Source organism: Nycticebus coucang, chromosome 16 (genome assembly GCF_027406575.1).
Source record: "Nycticebus coucang isolate mNycCou1 chromosome 16, mNycCou1.pri, whole genome shotgun sequence".
Taxonomy (NCBI): Eukaryota; Metazoa; Chordata; class Mammalia; order Primates; family Lorisidae; genus Nycticebus; species Nycticebus coucang.
The window spans coordinates 61,910,609-61,919,879 of record NC_069795.1 but is presented as its reverse complement, the minus strand read 5'-3'; positions in this window follow the sequence as shown (position 1 = coordinate 61,919,879).

The window sequence follows — 9,271 nt, the reverse complement described above, 5'->3', positions numbered from 1 at the left end:
TAATGTGTCTTGGTGTGGGTCTCTTTGTGTTTATACTATTATGTGTCCATTGAACTTCCTGGATCTGGATTTTTATTTTCTTATTTAGATTTCTAACAGATTTCTACCACTACTTTGAATATGTCTTCTGTTCCTTTCACCCTCTCTTATCTTTCTGGTGTATCAATAATGTATATATTATTCTGATTGATAGTGTCCCAGAAGTCCCCTAGGATGTCTTTACTCTTTCATTCTTTTTTCTTTTTGTTCCACAGGTTAGATTATTTACAATGACCAGCTTTTAAGTTTTCTTGTCCTTTCTTCTGCTTGATCTACTGTGCTATGGACCCCTCTATTGAATGTTTAAGTTCAGTTATATTTTTCAGCTTGATGATTTCTGTTTGATACTTTTAAACATTTTCTATTTCTCTGTTGAAGCACTTAGATCATATATAGCTTTCCTTACCTTGATGAGCATCTCTGTGACTATGCTTTGACTACCCTGTCAGATAAGTCATATATCTTCATTGCATTATTATTGGTTTATAGAGATTTATTTTGTTCTTTTATTTGAAATACATTTCCATATCTCTTCATTTTTCTTGACTCTATGTGTGGTTTTTGTGCAGATGAAAGAATGTTAGACTGGTCTTTTGTAGGAGATATTCCTTCCCATTGACTGGTTCAGAGATTCTAGGTACTTCTAACTCCCTGTGTTGACTAATCTGCTGTCTTTTTCATTAATGGCTTCCAAGAAATTAGAATCCAGTTGTGCTACTGCTTTGACAGTGGTGAGGTAGAAGCCTGTTTGAGGGATGCTTCTTGAGAGGTCAGAGTAGTGTTAAATGTGTGTTTTAGTTCCTTCTTTCCTTTTAAAAAGCTGAGAACTAGAGCTTATCTCTCACTTGTGTTACCCAACACCAAAGATGGTATAAGGCAAAGCCTGTACTCTTGATAAGACATCTCATTTTGAACCTGGGGAGAGAGCTGCTGAATGTTTGTAAGTTTAAAATGTAATCTTTGTTCTCTGTGGTCTAGGAGGCAGAAAAATACAGAGGTTTTCCGACTGCTAGGTGATTTGGAAGCCAGTCCCTTGGGTGAAGGTTGTAAAAGTTAGGGTGCCTGATGTATGCAGAAACTATGGCCAGGGAATCTGTGGACCTAAATTTATTGCTGGAGCAATCCAGGGAAGAAACTGGGAGGAGTGCCCACTCTCCTGTTCAAGCAAGCAGAAATTTACACTTTTCCTAGTAGAGGGAGATGTCTGATCTGGAGTTACCACTGATGCAAACCAGGGAAAAAGGCACTGGGAGTGCCCCCCTTATCTTTCAGTCACAGAGAGTGCCCCCAGCCTCCCTCTAATGAGAGACTGCAGGAATTTATCTTAGAGGCAATCCGGGAAGAAGATGTATGATAGGACATGTGTTGCCATCCTTCTCATTCTTGCTTGCAGAGGCTGCCAACTTATTTTCATGGGGAAACTGGAATTGTCACTAAAGCAGGCAGAGGAAGAAAAGAAGTCACTGAGAGTGCCATCCTTTTCATTTAGGCTTGCAGAGTTTTATTCTTTATTTGCTAGGTAGGATCCCAGATACTGGCTCATTGGAGGCCAGAACCACTGGGAGCTGCTACAAAAGCACATGGCTAAATGCTTTTCAGGTTAAAGGTGGAAGCTGGGCTGATCCTTGGGGCTATAATAGTTGTGAGTGCTAGTGAATTTCAAAGTCCCCCTTTATTCTTTGCGTTTGAGGGAAATTCTTTGATTCCATGTCCCTGAGTTTCTCCAGCATGGTTATTTAAGAGTTAAGACCCCCAGCAGGGACTGTAAAAGTCCAGCACTATATGTGTGGTACATTCCCCTCACCCCTTGAAGACACTGGAAGTGGTTAGTGAATCTATCTCCACTTTTCCTACCTTTCCTTCCTTTCTCAGTTCTTTGGTATGTAGGAGTTTTTCAGTTGGCTTATGGCTTTCTGATAGAGAGAATTGATCCATGTGTGGATGTTTATTTGGTGTGCTATAGGAACAATTACATTCAGGAGCCTCCTAGACTGCCATGTTGCTGATGTTCACTCAACACAGTTCTGACACCAGATATGTGAAGGTTGTTTCCCCACATGCCAAGCAGTTCTCCAAGAGGCACCAACTGTGTGTCATCTCATTCAATTGAATTCTCACACTAGCTCCTTGAAGATAGTGTCAGATCCCACAAGTTAAGATCCCTCAGTCTCATAAGATTGCTCCTTACTACAAATGCCAATAGCAAGCCCCAGGTTGTTCTTGTGCTTCTGACTGATTGGGTATAATTTGAGGTTCCTGGGCTCCCTCTTCAGGTTCCATTAATTTGCTAGAATAGTTCACGGATCTCAGGGAAACACTTTACTTACATTTACTAGTTTATGAATTTACTAGTTCTATAATAAAGAATACAGATGACTAGCCTGATAAAGGGATACATAAGGCAAGGTTTACGGGAAGGGGAATAGAACTTAATGTCCTTTTTGAGTGTTCCACTCTAACCTTTTGTATGTTCAGCAATCCAGAAGCTCTCAGAAGCCAGCCCTTTTAGGTGTGTTGGAGGCTTCATTATGTAGGGATGATTGATTACATCATTGGTGATCAACTCAAACTTCATCTTCTCCCCCGTCCTCAGGGATTGGAAGTTGAGGCTAGAGTCCCAATTCCCTGATCATGCTTTCATTCTTTTGGTAACCAGCCTAATCAGTCTAGGGACCCTAAGCCACCAGTCATGTGATTAGAATGTGAAAGATACTCATTGCTTTGAAGATTTCAAGGATTTTAGGAGCTGTGTGCCAGAAACCAGGGACAAAGACCAAATATATATTTCTTAATATATCACAACTGTACACTTCCTATTTCTGGCTTATCGAGTCTTTCTATTATGAAAGGATGTTGTTTTTTGCTGAAGACTTTTTCTGCATCAGTTGAGATTATCATGTGGTTTTACTCTTTTGTTATACTCGTACAGTATATTACATTGCTTGATTTTCATATGTTGAATCACTCATGCATTCCAGAGGGAAATAATACTTGGTCATGGTGCATAATTATTTTTAAAATTCTACTGTATTTAGTTTGCTAGTATTTTATCAAAGATTTTTATATCAATAATCATAAGGGATATTAGTTCTAGTTTTCCTTTCTTGTGCTATCCTTGGCTTTGGTATCAGGCTAATGCTGGCCTCTTTGAATTACTTGGTAAGTGTTCTCTTTTATTTTTTGGAAGAATTTGAGGAGGTTTATCATGTTTACTATGATTCACCAGCAAAATAATCTTGGCTAGAACTTTTCCTTGTGGGAAATTTTAAAATTAGTAAGTCAATGTTTTTACTTGTTATTTTGATTTACTGTTTTAATTTCTGTATTTCTTGGAATTTGCCAGTTTCACCTATTTATTAGGTGAAACTAATTTAATTAGTTATTTAATTTTTGTCATACAGCTGTTAGTAGTTTTTTTATCATGATTATTTAAAATTTCAAATTAACATGGGGTACATACAATTAGGTTGCATAGTTTGCTTTTGTAAAGTTCAAGTCCTAGTTATGGTTGTGTCCTTCACCCAGGAAGTATGCAACATACCCATGCAATGTACCCATTGAATGGGAATTTACCCAACCCCTTCTCACCTTCCTGCCACTTTAATTTATTTAGTTTGTCTTTCATGTGGACATATAGTTGTTGATATACTAGTTCCAATTTGGTGCTAAGTACCTGTGATGCTTGCTTTTCTATTCTTGTGATACTTTGCTTAGGAGAATGTTCTCATTTTCCACAGTGGCTGTACTAGTTTGCAGTTGCACCAACATAGAGGCTATACTAGTTTGCAGTGAATGAGTATTCCCTTCTCTCTATACCTACGCCAGCATGTCTGTTGGTTTGGGACTTTGTGATCTGGGTCATTCTTATTGGGGTTAAGTAATATCTCACAGTAGTTTTGTTTTGCATTTTTCTGATGATTAGGGCTGTGAGCATTTTTTCATGTGCTTTTTTGGCCATTCATCCGTCTTCATGCAAAAAGTTTCTGTTCATGTCTCTTGACCAGTTCTTTTTTTTTTTTTTTTTGGTTGCAGTTTTTGGCCAGGGCCAAGTTTGAACCTGCCACCTTTGGTATATGGGGCCAGTGCTCTACTCCTTTGAGCCACAGGTGCTGCCCTTGACCAGTTTTTAATGGGATTGTTTGATCTTTTCTTGTTTATTTGCTTGATGTCTTTGTAGGTTCTGGTTATTAGTCTTTTGTCAGATGTGTAGCATGCAAATATCTTCTCTCATTCTATAGGTTGTCTCCCTGCTCTGTTGTTTGTGTCTTTAGCTGTGCAGAAGCTTTTTAACTTTATCAGGTCTCATTTATTTATTTTTGTTGTAGTTGCCAATGAAATCTTCCTCAGATATACTTTCCAGAGACTGATAAAATTAAGAATGTTTCCCATACTTTCTTCTGGGGTTTTTATAGCTCCATGTCTTAGATTTAAATCTTTTATCCATTGTGAATTAATTTTTGTAAGTGATGAGGGCTGTAAATCCAGTTTCATTCTTTTACATGTGGCTAACAAGTTCTCCTAGCACCACTTATTGAACAAGAATTCTTTTCCCCAGTGTATGCTTTTGTTTGCTTTGCCAAGGATCAGATGGCAATATGAAGTCGGTTTAATCTCAGATTCTCTATTCTCTTCCATGCATCTATGTCTCTATTTTTATACCAATACCATCTGTTTTGATCACTATAGCTTTGTAGAATAGCCTAAAGTATGGCAAAGTGATTTCTCCAGATTTGTTCTTATTTTGTAAAATTGCATTGGCTATTCAGGGTTTTTTTTTTTTTCTGGTTCCATATGAAATGCAGAACTATTTTCTCAAGAATTTCAAAGTATGATGTTGGTATTTTAATGTGGATTACATTAAAGCTATATATTGCTTTGGGTAGTATAGTTATTTTAACAATGTTGATTCTTCCAAGCCACGGGCATCCTCTGTAATTTCTTTTCTCTGTGTTTCATAGTTCTCTCAGTAGAGATCCTTCACATCCTTTGCTAAATATATTTTTGAGGTATTTCATTTTCTTTGATGCTACTGTGAAGGTTATTGTATCTTTGATTTGATTCTCAGCTTGACTGTTGTTGGCATACTACATATATGAAGGCTACTGATTTGTGTATATTGATTTTATATCCTGAGATATTACTGTATTTCTACTTTAATTCTAGGATTCTTGTGATTGGGTCCTTGGGGTCTTCTAGGTTTAAGATTACATCATCAACAAAGAGTAATAGTTTGACCTCTTTTGTCCCCATTTGGATATCCTTGATATTTTTCTTTTGTCTGATTCCTTTGGCTAGGACTTCTAGCACTATGTTGAATACTAGTGGCAATAATGGACATCCTTGTCTGGTTCCAGTTCTAACTGGGAATGATGTCAGTTTTTCTCTATTCAATATGATGTTGGCTCTGGGTTTGCCTTATATGGTTTCTATCAGTTTAAAAAGTATCTTATCTATGCCAATTTTTATAAGTGTTCTTATCAAAAAGTGATACTGAATTTTGTCAAATGCTATTTCTGCATCTATTGAGAGAATCATATGCTGCTTGTTTTTACTTCTGTTCATGTGATAAATTATATTTATAAATGTATATATATATCAAGCCAGCCTTTCATCCTTGGCATTAAGCCCACCTAGTTGTGATGAATTATTTTATTTGTGTGTAGCAATTCTGTTTGCTAAGATTTTATTGAGTATTCTTGCATCAATATTCATTAATGATATTGGTCTGTACTTGTCTTTGTTTTTAATTGTGACCTTTCATGGTTTGGTAAAAGGATTATATTTAATTTGTATAAGACATTGGGGAAGATTACTTCCTTCTCAATGTTTTAGAATATATTTTGCAATATAGGTACATGCTTATCTTTGACAGTTTGATAGAATTTTGGTGGGAAACCATCTTGTCTGGGACTTTTTTGTTGGAATTTTTCTTATTTTTGTTTTAATTTTGGTGCTTGATATTGATTTGTTCAAGAGTTTTTCTTCCTGGTCGAGTCTAGGCAATGAATGTGATTATAGAAATTTGTTCATTTTCTTCATGTTTTCAAATTTCTGGAATAGAGATTTTTATAGAATTCAGTGATGATATTTTGTATTTCTGTTATTATTTCCCTTTTTTGTTTTTGACTGAAGTCGTCAGAGATCTTACTTTTCTGTTTCTGGTTAATATTGCCAAATGTTTATCAATTTTATCTTTTTAAAGACCCAACTTTTTGTTTTGTTATTCTTCTGAATGTTTCCTTTGTTCTTGATTTCTTTTACTTCTGATCTGATTTTTATTGTTTCTTTTCTTCTGCTGGATTTGGGATTGGATTGTCCTTCCTTTTCCAGTTTCTTGAGGTAATTCATTGGATTGTTGATTTGCACTCTTTCTGATTTCTGGATGTGGGCATCTAATGTGATTAATTTCCTGCTATCCAGTGAGCCATCCTATGTTTCTTAAGTGGGAAATTCAAGGCATTCACACTTATTGTAAAAATTAACATGTAGGGTGGAGTTCTGTTCATCTTGTTGTGTGGGGGCTCTGTTGCCTTGCTTTATTACTTGGGCCATTGTTGTAGCTAGGCTTTGTCCTTTAATTTCTGAGTGTCTTTACTTTGCTTGTATTCCATTGTCTTGGTCTGTGTGTATACAGTGTAGGTCTATGTACTTCTTGCACAGCAGGTCTTGTAATAGCAAATTTCTTCAGTGTTTGCTTGTTAGTAAAAGATTTGATTTCTCCATTGAATATGAAACTTAGTTTTTTAGGTTACAGAATCCTAGTCTGGCAGTTGTTTGAGAAAATTGAAGGTAGGAACCTACTCTGTTATGGCTTGTAAAGTTTCCAAAGAGAAGTCAGCTGTTACGCTGATGAGTTTGTCTTTGTATGCCAACTTCTACTTATGCCTAGCTGCTTGCAGAATTTTCTCTTCCAGTTTGACTTTGATAAGGTTAATTACAATGCATCATGGAGATGCTCTGTTTGAACTGAGTTACCTTGGGGTTTGGTATCCATCTAGTAGATGTATGTCTCAATATTTGGTAATGCTTGAGAAATTTTCAGCTATAATATCATCAACTAGAGCTTCCATGCTTTTGGGGCTCTCTTCTTCTCGTTCAGGGATACCTATAATCATATGTTTGTATGCTTGGTGTGATCCTATAATGCTAAAAGATTGCTCTGCTTTTATTCTCTTCCTTTCTGCCACTTTAAAAAGATTGCTCTGCTTTTATTCTCTTCCTTTCTGCCACTTTAAATGTCTGGGTCAACTCAAGAGCCTTTTCTTCAAGCTCTGAGATTTTCTTCTCCATGGTTCAATTTATTATTAAAACTTTCTATGGTATTTTGAAACTCCTTGAATGCCTCTTTCAATTCTTTAATAGCCTTTCTAGTTTTGTGCAGATACATGGGGACTTTGTCTTTAATTTCATTAGTTTCTTGGGATTTTTTTTTACTTCTTTTTGATTTTACACTTTCCTTTCAATTCCCTTCAACATATTTGCCTTGCATTCAGATACTTATACTTTTTCAATAAATTATGATTGGTATTTATAGAAGTATTGTTTCGTTAGAAGCCTTTAGCCATACACAAAATCAGAACCCTAGATAATCTTTTCAATCTAAGATATTAAGTTTCTCTGTAACTAATTTTTGATTGAAATTTCTTTTCATAGGAATGTGGGGAAATATAATCTTTGGAAAATAATTTTCATTTATAGTTAACATTTTAATCAACATGATCACTCAAGTCAACAGGACTAACCTAGAGAAGTTGTGCTTAACTTCTCTGTTTATGATTTAACTTTTACATGTTATTTTGTCATCATTTATTACTCAAAAATGCTTTTTGTATTTTCCAATGATGTTGAATGATGTGAATGATTTATATTTTTAAATATTTCTCCCTTTTTCTCATCCTGTACATTTTTATTTCCCACTATAATTTTCTAGTTCTGATAATAGAGAATCAAAGAGCACATTGTCCTATTATCCACATATGCCTAATCTTTTATGAGGGCATATTTTTCCTGTTTTATGTTTTTAAACAGTTATCTTTTATTTCTTTGAAGATTTTCAACCAATTTATTTTATATAGTATAATCAATAAACAGTGAGAGGTAAGTTTGTGAGAGGAACTCCAGAATCCTTGAAGAGCTCTGTGGTTGCTTTTCTCTGCAAATGAGAAATTACAGTGAGAACTGCTGCCGCTGGAGTTCTTTGGGGGGTTTTATTCTTCTATTTAGGAATAAGAGAGAGCAGCCAGTTAAGGTACATTATCTCATTGTTTTGTAATTTTGGAGTAGGAGCTTGTAAGTGGGAGTTTCTCAATAATGCAAATGCCCTCATTTATCCCATGCCCTTTATTAGTGCATTTATTGCTGATTTAGTTTAGGAAACGACTTATTGAACCTATGGAAATATAGCTTGTGGGTTCTCTATTTCCATTATAGAAAAAAATGTCATATTGAATAAAAATGAAAGACGTAGCTATATGCTGCCTATGAGAAATGCACTTTAAATATAAAGACACAAATAGGTTAGGAGCAAACATGGGAGAAATGCAGCATGCTAATACTAATCAAAATAAAGCTGGAGTGGCTATATTAAAACTAGACACAGTAGATTTTAGACCAAAAATATTACTAGAAATAAAGAAGGAGATTTAATATTGATAAATAGATCATTTCATCAAGAGGATTTAATTTTTATAGACAGGATCCCTACCCCCTTCCTGGCCTACCTTCACCCTACTCCTCTGAGTCCAGTGGCGGAGGCACAGTGGGGTGACCCTCAAGACTCCTATGAACATGGTGTTCCAAGTAGGTATGGTGGTGCCAGCTGTGGCCTGCAGCCTGCACTCCAGACAGCCCTACTGGCTGGGAGTGAGTGCCATCTGCACAATACACATGGGCCCCATTCTGCTTTCAGTGCATAAATACATAGAGAACCACAAATGGATAACAACAGAAAATGGTGTTAGAACAGTGGGAATCAGCAATTTTGTGCAGGAAGCTTTGGGAGATGTTGCTTACTGTAGTCTGCCAACAGCTGGGACAAAATTCAACAAACAAGATGAGTTTGGTGCTTTGGAAAATGTGAAAGCTGCTAGGATACTATATGCTTTATCAGGAGAAGTAACTAAAATTAATGGAGCTCTGGCAGAAAATCCAGGACCTGTCAACAAATCTTGTTATGAAGGTGGTTGGCTGATGAAGGTGACACTGAGTAAACCTACAGAGCTAGATGAACTAA